This window comes from Miscanthus floridulus, chromosome 18 (assembly GCF_019320115.1).
Source record: "Miscanthus floridulus cultivar M001 chromosome 18, ASM1932011v1, whole genome shotgun sequence".
NCBI lineage: Eukaryota > Viridiplantae > Streptophyta > Magnoliopsida > Poales > Poaceae > Miscanthus > Miscanthus floridulus.
Genome location: NC_089597.1, coordinates 35,740,409 through 35,752,597, shown reverse-complemented (window position 1 = coordinate 35,752,597; position 12,189 = coordinate 35,740,409).

The following is a 12,189-nucleotide window of genomic DNA, read 5'->3' as shown; positions in this document are numbered from 1 at the left end:
TCTCTCCAATCTCGTGTGTGTGGACCTAGAAAAGAGCCATGTCGGGGAGGTGGGGCTCGGCCACTTTGGCTTCACCTGCACCACCAGGGCCAAGAAGGGTGAGCATAAGGTCTAGGACAACACCGTCAAGTTCATACCCAAGGTCAAGATGCGAGCATCTATCTGCGTTTTCTTGTTTGCTTTGCTATTTATCCAAGATTACTTGTGATGGTTTTGATTTTTTTAGGGGATTACTCAAGATTTTCAGAGGCTGGCTGCCCATATGCTACCTTTACTTAAAACATCATTCATTCAGGAAATAGTAGTTCCCCATCTAGAATATTAGAATAAAAAAGTCATCACTGTAGGATCTTGATCTTTCATTTATCTTCCATGGTATTATAAATTGCTACAAAATGGACATCATATATATATATATATATGCTTAGCCACTAATAATCCTCGACGATTTTGCTGATAATATAATCGTGGATGGCTCATCTCGTCTAGAACATAATTGGGTATATCTATAAAGAACTGGGAGAATAATTGGGTATATCCCAACCGAAGAAAGAGATGTCTTAGGAAAAGGACTCGAACTGGGTATATCTACAAAGAACTGGGAGAATAATTGAGTATATCTACAATGTACGTAGTTATTTGTTTTATGGCTCAGTTTGTTCATCCAGTAAATGAAGGAATTCTTGTTTATCAGTTTGGATAATGGTTTGCAAGTTTGGATTGACATTAAGTAAACTTCATGTTTTGCCTGTACAAGACATTTTGCTATTAACTGAATGATCTTGAATGACATGTGCTGTTAACTGAGTGATCCTTCTGTTAACTGAGTTTTTCCTTGTGTTTACTTGCAGTGCTCTTGGTTGAAGCAATGCATGATTAGAGGCACTTGACTTCAAGAGTGTTTCTGATTCAGGTTCATTCAACATTTAGCACAATTTTGGAATGTTTTTCCAATTATTGCTTTGCCTATCAGAACTATTACCTTCATTGTTTGGTTTGTTTTCCTACTTGTATAAAGAATTTTTTTTACCCGATCTAGACGATACTCGTTTTAAAAGTGCTTTAGTTAGATTGTATCAGTAGCATTAGTGCACCATCATGTGTCCAAAAGTCTGGTTTGTAGTCAGCAGACCGGTGGCGACCTCAGATTCCTGTGGACATCGCTTGCCCCGATGCAAACACTAGATCAGAGCTTATATTAGGCAGGAGCAATGCCTTCCATTATCATTTACATATTACATATTAGTGTATACTTATTTTGAACATCTTTTTGCTATTGCACAATGATTGCCGGGTGGTCAAAATGCACTTTTGGTCATCATTGTTGGAGCAGATTAGTGTACACTTATTTTAGTGTTGGTAAAGTTAGTAACTTAGTATGAAGTATCGCATTCCTCTTTTTTCCTGTGCCAGCAGTCTAGCCATGGTTGGTTTCCTGAAGCTATCCAGAAAAGTAGTTGAACCAACTATTTTCACCCTGCTTTATAGCAAGTATTGTAGTTTCTTTAAAATAAGTAGTAGGCTCAAAGCATACCTAGAGGCACGCACCAGACCCATGTTTATTTGGAGGAAATACCCAAGGCCCATGTTTGATTTTGCAATCGCAATCACACCCTCTCAAGGTTAGAGTGGTGAACCCCAGTAAATTTTTATTATTCATATCGATCTGTAGGTCCTTTTCTTATTCATATATATACTATAGTATTGTTATTGTTTCCTACTTTCTTTTAATTCTAGGAATCACTAACTTTGTTGGTGTGCATCGTCTCTGTTTTAATGATAATGCAAGGCTGGGGTCTTAGGAATTGCTTCTAGTTATACGATATACTTACTTGAGTACTTGACATACAACCCCAGTGACTATTGGCACTGCACTGTCTCCACATGTTTCCTGAATCATCAGTAGATGGTGGAATGGTAGTGTGATGATGTAGCTTTGTCATTACAGCTAGCTGTTGGTGAGATATCACCTCGCAGTTCAGAACACTACACTGTTCTGCTGCGTATTCTTGTAACTTGGCGGAAGCAACACATGATCAGAGAAAAATAAGTTTGTTCCTGTAACAGAACTGACCAATTATACGAAATTAAGTAAGAAAATCATCCGCCAGAGCAGACGATTTAGCAAACTTAAGCCCGTATAACCCGGTAGTCCGTGAAATCACGAAGGATTTCAAACCAACTTCCATTCCAGCCAAGATCGTAATAAGTTTAGTGGTCACCATCACATATTACATAAAAGTTCGCAATCTCAGATACATCAGAGTTTCAACATAGTTATTACAAAACAAGTTCGAATAAAAGTAGCGGAAGCCATTTGTTCAAACCACACACACACACTCACACGGAGTTTAAATATAGTGCCAGCGAATGATCATCTCCAACAAAAGCATCAGACGAGACATAAGGAATGACCATGCCCACGGTCCTAAGCATCACCCATCGCAGGATAGAGGCAGTTGATACAGTAGCCGTAATACATCTGTCCATCTGCAACAAGTGGGAATAAAACCCTGAGTACGAGAAGGTACTCAGCTAGACTTACCCGACATAACCGAAAATAAGTGACACCAAGGATTATGAAGGGCTTTATAGTAGGGTAGCTGACTCATTTGCAAAAGAAGCATTTTTAGCATTTCAAGACCCTTTTCAAAAGCATTATTGCCAAGTTAATTATTATAAACCTGTCGACTAGATTTGCACCTATACTAGGGTAAACATGTGATTAAGCAGATAATGATAACCAATGATCATTAAACAACTTCCATACTGTCATATTCATTATAACTGTCCAAGTGTTCTATAAACATTTACTACGATGAAGTAACTCAAGTCAAGTGCTCACTATCTAGGAGCGATGGCAATTCAAATCGATTCCTAACCAGCTGGTGATTTATTCCTTACACAAACCTCACTCACCCGCTAAAGTGAGATATTGATCACCAAGTCAACTATCCAGGAATCTCAAGTTTGCCAGGAACCACATGTACCCGAGGGCCGACCGACTACACTTTGGTCTTATCATCTCGCCCCCGTGTCCTACCACATCTGCTCCGGCACAGTGCGTTGCGGGTAATCTACTCGGCCTGAATAATCTCCCAGCTTCGCGGTCGGAAGGTACTTTATCCGGCCAGCTAAATGTAAGGCATGCGTTCAACATGACTCGAGGCCCAATAACGGTCGGTCCTTAATCGACACAAACGGAAACACTACAGTCCAAAACTCTGCAAGTCTCTGTCCGGTCTCAACTTCATTTAACACTTAGTTATACCATGACTTCATAGTCATCCAAGCAGATCCAGGTAACCACCTATAGCTCGTAGGTGACAGGAAATCACCCGACTTCTACCGGTCTAAGCCAGCTAAGCATTGACTCGACTGCGGATACCCGGGTAACAAGGATATAGTATAACAAAGGTAGACAAGGTATAATGCAGCAACGGTTGCAAACAACTCCTGAACATAATGCATCAATTAAAGTAAAGTATTTAATTAAATAATTGCAAACCAGGAGAAAAATGCTCCGGGGCTTGCCTCTCTCAAAGGAGCTCGGACGGTGATCGGGGCACTCCGGAAGTTCCTCAACGTCCTCCTCGTCGGCTTCGGGCACTTCCTGCGGCTGCACCTCGAACTGCTCCTCGGGCTCCTTGGGTATGACGACTGGGTTCTCGGTTTGCGATCCTATATGATGCAATGCGCGTAAGTGCTTATGCAATCGGTGCATCGGATGAGATAAATACAATGGATATGTTTAAATGCAATGTAGTCAACATCATTCAAGAAAATATACTACAAGCACATGTCATCTACTGCATTCTCTTCTAGTCCTAATATGTTAAGTCAACATATCTTATTAAGTGCTTCAAAGATACACCAAAGCTTTACTAATTTCTTAAACACACTTAAAGCAACACTTAATTAAACCCTAATTAATAATAGGTTTGAATAGCAACCTCTATTTTTATTACTTAGAAAAATCTTAGAAAATTACTACAGCATAGTACTACCCTAAGTAGTTTACTAATAGATTTTTATGATGTTTGAATGAGTGGATTAGCCTACACAAAAATAACAAGCTATGGCATGATTTTGTACATGAAAATACTTTGTACTGTGAAAAGTGTCAAACAACAAAGTTAGTATTTTTTCTATGTTCTTCATAGCATATAATGACTGTACAAAATTTATCACATGCATGTTTTATACAAAGTTTGCTTGCTAGCTAAAATAACAAAAATCAGCCATTAAAGGTACTTGAACTACACCTCAAAATTTTCCCACAACATATGCATGAAACATATTTTTCCTAGGAAGTACATGACATAAGAAGATTAACAAACTTGGAATCATATTTTTCTGAAGCCTATAGATTTTTCTACATATTTTTCAAGTTATCAGCAATATACATGATTAAATAAAATTCTACAGAAAAGTATCTCAAAAATGACATGCAATAATTTTCCCAAGTAGATCTGATGATAAGGAACCTAGACAAATTTATTTCAATAGATTTGGAGCAACTTTGAGTATCCAAACATTTTTCAAACCATTTCTATTTTCAAATAATAAAGAATAAATTGAAAACACTTTATCCTACTGCTACTGGGCTAGCCCGCGGGATTTCATCGGCCCACGGCCACTTTTGGCCTGCGCGGCCCGAGCGCAAGGAAGGGGAGATGGCCCGGCAGGGCGTCGGCCCACGGCCTAGCTCGGCCTGGCTTCGGCTAAGGCAGAGGCCACGCCGGCGCTTGCGCTGTCATGGCGGCGCGGCTCGGCCGCGAGGCCGGTGACCATTCCCGGCCATGGCAGGGCGAGCTAGCGGGAGCATGGGGTTCGCGAGAAGATGGCGAAGGCAGGAAGGTAGCTAGGCGGGGTTGGAGAAGAGGAGGAAGGTGACTTCCATGGTGGCCGAGCACGGCGGCGCCATGGCCGTCGGTGGCGAGGCTTGAGACGGCTCTACCTGAGCTCAGCAGTCGGCGCAAACGTGAGCACGACTTGAAGGGGAGCATGGTAGAGTTGCGGGCACATGATTGCTGGCCGAGGTGGAGGAGCCGCGGTGGATTTCGCCAGCGGGTGCGGTGGCGCGGCGAGAGGCAGAGCTGCGGGCGCTCGGCTCTGGCGGAGAGGAGAGGCAGTGCGGGAATGAGCGGGTGAGCGCACTGGCTACGGCAGGAATAGGCAGGCGCGTGGGCGCGGGCTCAGGCCGGCTGCGACGCGCGGTGGTGTCGAAGGCGCATGGCCGCCACGCGGCGGGCAAGCTCTACCGCGGTCGGGCGCGCGACGCGGTGCGTCAGCGGGCAGGCGCGCGGAGGCAGGCCAGCGTGGCACTGGGCTGGGCTGGGCGAGTGAGGTGAGGCACGCGCGGGAGGCTGGCTGGGCCAGCTTCGGCCGTGGGCCAGAAGCGAGGCAGCGGCCCGCGAAGGAGAAAAAGCCCTTTTCCAAATATATTTTCAAGGAATTTTTAAATACCATCTTTCAAATATTATTTTGAGAAAGAAAATGACATCTTTTGAAAATGTACCAAAAATGAAAGTTGATTAAAATTTAATTCTCTACAACTTTGCTTTTATGACCATAGCCAAATTCTTTCTAGATTTTGAATTGTAAGATCAAAGTCCACGTTTAACTCAAAACCCTAATTTTTGGGAATTTATTTTTGAAGCCAAATTTTGAATTAATTTGAATACAAACCTTGCTCCAAAAATTGAACTAAACATTTCTAGATGATTTACCATGATAGCCAAACATGTTTTACTAACCGAGCAAGCAAAATCAGGGCAAAACAATTCTAACAAAGGTAGGCAACATTCAGGTTTCTCGACATGTTTCAAATGTTTCGAAGCAGTGTTTCAATTGTTATTTACATGATGAGGCATGTATGATTAGGATGCTTGATGATGCATGATATGTATGATTTGTAGTGCCTAAATGCTGGCATAACATCAGGGTGTTACAGCCCTCCCCCCTTATAAAAATCTCGTCCCGAGATTTGGGTTACGAACCATTTGTTATAAAAATCTTCATAAGCTTTTTGTAGATACTCTCCTGTTTCCCAAGTTGCATCTCCCTCATCATGATGATCCCACTGTATCTTGTATGTTTTCACCACACTATTCCGAGTAGCACGTTCCTTAGTGTCTAACACCCGGACTGGTTGCTCACGATACACTAAATCTGATTTGAGTTGGATACCTTGAGGTTCTATTCTTTCCTCCGGAACACGCAAATATTTCTTGAGATGTGATACATGGAAAACTGGAAAAACGGTACTCATTGTCTCAGGTAACTCTAACTTGTAGGCTACCGGACCTCTTTGTTCCAAGATCTTGTATGGTCCTACAAATCTCGCGGCAAGCTTTCTTCGGACTCCAAACCTTTTTTTCTTCATTGGTGTGACTTTCAGATAAACATAGTCACCAACTTCAAACACAAGGGGTCTCCTTCTTCTGTCTGCATAACTTTTCTGACGTGATTGGGCCGCTTTCATATTCTGCTGAATAATATGAACTTTCTTCTCGGCTTCTTCTACAAAGTCAATGCCATAATACCTTCTATCTCCAGGCTCGACCCAATTCAATGGTGTTCTACATTTTATGCCATATAAAGCTTCAAATGGGGCCATCTTGATGCTTTCTTGATAACTATTATTATAAGAAAACTCAGCTAACGGTAACCATGACTCCCATGATCCCTTAGAAGACAATACACAGGCTCTTAACATATCCTCCAAAATAGCATTCACTCATTCAGTCTGACCATCTATCTGAGGATGATAAGCGGTACTACGAATCAAACTAGTTCCTAAGCCTTTGTGTAAATGTTCCCAAAAGTGAGCCATGAACTATGAGCCTCTATCAGATACTATGGTCTTTGGTATACCATGCAACCTCACAATTTCTACGATATACTTCTCGGCATATTGAGGTGGTTGATAATCTATTTTGACAGGCAAGAAATGAGCGGTCTTGGTAAGACGGTCCACAATTACCCAAATCGAATCATGTCCTTTTTGAGTAGTGGGCAAACTCGTGATAAAATCCATACTGATATCGTCCCACTTCCAACTAGGGACTGATAAGGGTTGCAACATACCGGTAGGTTTCATGTGAATGGCTTTCACTTGACAACATGTGTCACATCTGACAACATATGCTGTAATTTCTTTCTTCATTTTGGTCCACCAATAACGAGATCTTAGTTCTTGATACATCTTACTACTTCTGGGATGGATAGATAGCTTAGAAAAGGTGAGCTTCATCCATGAGTTTATTCCTAAGCTCTCGATCCTTGGGAACCACAAGACGGTCGTCAAACCACAACACGCCCTATTCATCCACTTTAAAGTGTTGAGACGGCTTTTCTTTTATTTTCTCTTTGATGTGGAATATCCCCTTGTTGGTTTTCTGGCCTTCTATTATCTTACTCTCCAAAGAGCAACTAATCTGAATACTATGTAACACAGCAGGATGCATTAGATCGAACCCATCTTCAAGTAATGGCTGCACATTCAAGTAATGTGACTTTCTGCTCAAAGCATCTGCCACTACATTGGCTTTTCTAGGATGATATTGCACATTCAAGTTGTAATCCTTGATCAATTCCAACCATCTGCGCTATCTCATGTTTAACTCTGGTTGGGTAAAGATATACTTAAGACTCTTGTGATCCGTGAAAATATTGCACACATTACCAAGTAGATAATGTCTCCAAATTTTTAGGGCGTGCACAACTGCAGCAAGTTCAAGATCATGTGTTGGATAGTTGACCTCGTGCTTTCTCAATTGACGTGATGCATAAGCAATGACTCTCCTTTCTTGCATAAGAACATAGCCTAATCTAGTTTTCGATGCGTCGCAAAACACATCAAATGGTTTCTCGATATCTGGTTGTGCGAGAACAGGAGCAGTGGTCAACAGTTTCCGCAAAGTGTGGAAAGCTGCTTCACACTCCTCTGTCCATACAAACTTGTGATCCTTCTGTAGGAGACTTGTCATCGGTTTGGCAATCTTCGAAAAGTCTGGTATAAAGTAACGGTAATAACCGGCTAGTCCTAAGAAACTTCTAATCTCAGGAACTGTGGCCGGTGCTTTCCAATTCATAACTTCTTGCACCTTACTTGGATCGACTGAAACCCCATTCTCTGACAGAATGTGACCAAGGAAAGGAACTTCCTTCAACCAGAATTCGCATTTTGCTAAACTTAGCATACAGTTGATGATCCCTAAGTCTGGTCAAGACAGTTATCAGATGCTCTTCATGATCTTTCTCGTTCTCAGAGTACACCAGAATGTCATCGATGAACACTACCACAAACTTATCCAATTCTGGCATGAAAACTATATTTATCAAAAATATAAAGTATGCAGGAGCATTTGTCAAGCAAAAGGACATGACAAGATACTCATACAACCCATATCTAGTGGAAAATGCAGTTTTTGGTATATCCTGTGGCCTAATCTTAATATGATGATAACCGGATCTCAAATCTATTTTTGAGAACACCTTGGCCTTGGATAATTGGTCAAACAGAACATCAATATGAGGCAAGGGATACTTATTCTTTATGGTTACAGCGTTGAGTGGCCTGTAATCTACGCACATTCTCAACGTGCCCTCTTTCTTTTTCTTCACAAACAAGGCGGGACATCCCCATTCAAACTTGCTTGGCCGTATAAACCTCTTTTTTTGATAAATCTTCTAATTACTTCTTTAGCTCAGCTAACTCATCTGGAGGCATTCGATAGGGTCTCCTTGAAATCGGAGCTGTTCCGGGGACTAACTCAATTCCAAACTCAATCTTCCTATCTGGCGAAAGACTAGGTAGCTCATCCGAGAATACATCCGAAAATTCACACACTACCAGAATCTAATGAATAGGAATGATTGTCGTAGCACATGTAACACTTATAAGGTCTGTTCTTTGAGGCAATGGTACTTGGAAAGTACCCTCACCTAGTGGATCCTTAAGGGTAAGTACTCGACTTCCAGTATCTATGACTGCTCCCCAATCCTTCATCCAATTCATCCCTATAATGACATCCAAAACTAATCCAGGCATAACTATTAAGTTCACTCGGAACTTCCTGCTACCTAATTCAAGGGTTGCCCCTCGAACCATCCAGTTGGTCAAAACATCAGCCCCTGCTGAACTTATACGGTAACCATAACCCAATTCTATGTATAGTTGTTCATGTTTCTGTGCAAATGCTTAACTCATAAAAGAATGCGATGATCTAGAATCAAATAGAACAACTACAGGGTTTTCGTTGATAGGAAACTTACCAGCAGTGACGGGCTCTCCCTCAGGAATTTCATCTACTGTCGTACTATGCACTCTAGCATTATAAGTCTGCTGCTTCTTCTTGGGCGGGTACGGACAAAACCTCGAGAAATGGCCGGGTTGATCACAGTTATAGCAGGGTCCCCTTACTGTCCCGGTAGATCCCACAGCTCCCTTAGAACTGCCTTGTACCATAGTTGCGGCTGCTTTGTTGGGCTATACTGCCATCTTGTACGGCTTCTGAGGTCCACAGAAATTCTAACTTCTTTGCTGAGGTGGCCTGAACCTAGCGCCAGGTGTCGATGGGCGATATGGAGGACGACCTCCCATAGGTGCTCTAGCTTGCGAAGGACCACCTTCAAGGGCTCTCTTGCATGTCTTGGCTGCTGTGCTAGCGTTGTTATTCTTCTCTTGCTTTAGACAGTCGCTGATGAAGTCATTGAATCTGACGTGGTTGTTGGTATCAACATGCTTCATCATTTTTGGATTGAGTCCCCTCTTGAAACTAGCTATTCTTTTAGCATCTATGTCAACCATGTTGGGAGCATAGCGACACAAGTTGTTGAAGGCATGCAGGTATTGCGTCACGGTCTTGGTGCCCTGGTTCAACGCAAGAAACTCTCCCAACTTCATCTCGGTCAGCCCGGGTGGAATGTAGACTCCACGGAAGGCCTCAGCAAACTCTCTCCAAGAAATCTGAGCATTTGGAGGGAAGGTGTTGCGATGGTGCTTCCACCACATTCCCGCTAGTCCTTGCAACTGAAGTGCAGCATACTCCGTTTTCAACACCTTAGTCATCCTCAACACACGGAATTTATCTTCCATCGTGTTGATCCATTCCTCAGCATCGAGTGGCTCTGTTGCTTCCTTGAATACTGGCGGCCTGGTGTCCATGAAATCTTTGAAGCTGCTAAATTGGTTTACTCCTATGCCACCACCTTGATTGTTACTACGTTGAACGTTGTTGGTGATGGTACGCAGAAAATCCTCCATGTTCTTCTGGGATTATTCCGCGTTGCGCTGACTCCCGAGCAGCTGTGCGAGGAACATCTCGGGGGTAAACGGGGGAGGAGGTGGTAAATGCGGTTCATGGGGAGGTTCATTGTTGTTGCCATGGTTTCCACCACCACCACCGGTCCTCGCACCGTTAGCACCGGTCTCAACGGCCTCATATGTGGTTCGGCGAGTGTTTGTTATCTGCATATTTCAGCAACAAGTAATGATTGAGTGAAGCTGTAATAATTGTGAGTGAAGGAAAAATTATGCCGTACTAAATTTACTGGAGAGAATAAATTCATACAATAAAATAGAGGCACAACAATCGCATCCCAATTAAAACAACAACACTTAATCAAATTACTTCAACGGCAAATATCACGTCCATACAACCAATTTGCCAGCATACATACACTGGACTTTTATGCGTTCAGATATCGCATTCGAAAATCAAGTTCCAACCACATGCCAAGTCTCATATGTTCGAAGCAACATACAATAGGTTACATGCCAACAAAAGAAAGGTCATCGCGACATGACCTAGATACTAGCGCAAGGCAACTAGCCTACTCCTCGAGGCCATCGTTGGGATCGGAGACGTCACCATCGCCCCTAGGTGAAACTACAGGCTCATCCTCGTTGTTGTCGTCGATATCCATGCCAGCGGCGTCTGGTGGAGCATATGGGCCAACCCCATTGTAGAGCACGTGAAACTCCTCGTGCAGGTTGCCGTTGTATTCCTCCAGCTCATCGACCCTCTGCAGCAGAAGGTCCCTCTCGTCCCAGGCTTCATTCCTTTCCTGAACCAACTATCCAATCATGCGGTCTGCATTGTTATTGGCTTGAGTCAACGTATGCACCCGTTGCATAGCTCTATCACCTCTCTCAACCGCTTGATCTCGCTGTAAGTTCATATCAGCCAACTGCTCCTGCAAGCTAGCTATAGCACGTGCCTGTCTCTTCTTCTACTTTCTCCCCTTGAGCTTATCCTCACCATGCAAGCCAGTCAAAGTCTAGTAGGTACTCTCGAGACCCTCATACGCTCTGATGGCGGCGAACATAGCACTCATTGCCTGGTTGTCGCTAGCCTATCCTTCAGCTGGACCTCTGACCAATGCACTTCCCTGAGGCTGAACCCAAATGGCATCACGAGGATCATCCCTAGGAAAAGTGCCAGCTAGAGCTGCTGCAAGCTTACTGGGAAATCTGCTCATAATGTCCCTGATGACACGGAAGGCTGCTCCCTCTGCACCCTCAGCTGGAGTGCAACCCTCAAACTCCAAATGCCAACCATCCCAATCTGGAGCATCACCGAGAGTAGGAACCGTGATCTCCACCACTGTGAGTCCATCCTCTGCTAACTGGCTCTCATTCCAAGAGTACACCGGCTCTTGACCCTCTAGGTACCCCACATCATGTAGCACTCTCCAAAGCAAAGTTGGCATGCCAAACTCGCTCAAGAAGGTGTCCGTGGTGCGGTGCTCCCTCAGGGCCAATGGACGTTGGGGTGCTCTTCCTCCGGTGGACTTACGGGCGATCTGCTTCGTGCAGGCCATCTGTAGCAAAAGTTCTCTTATTACCTCGGGGAAACATATTTTTGGTGATACAACTTTTATCAAAATGAGATAATCAATTTATAACAGGAGGAATGCATGACATGAATGAAATGCACAAGTAACATGATGTATGTACGTGCCATATGTTCTCACAAACTTAGGACTAATAATTTCTAACGATGAATTCGGTGGCATACAAACGATCTCTCAAATACGTAGCTAATACGTTCTACACGATAGCGTTGTTATGTACCTGCAGAAGATTCATTTCAGCCCAATTCCCAATGAATGCATAAAAGCAGTAAAGTTTTATCTACACGCTCTACACGAATCCCCAGATATATGTACAACGGTAGT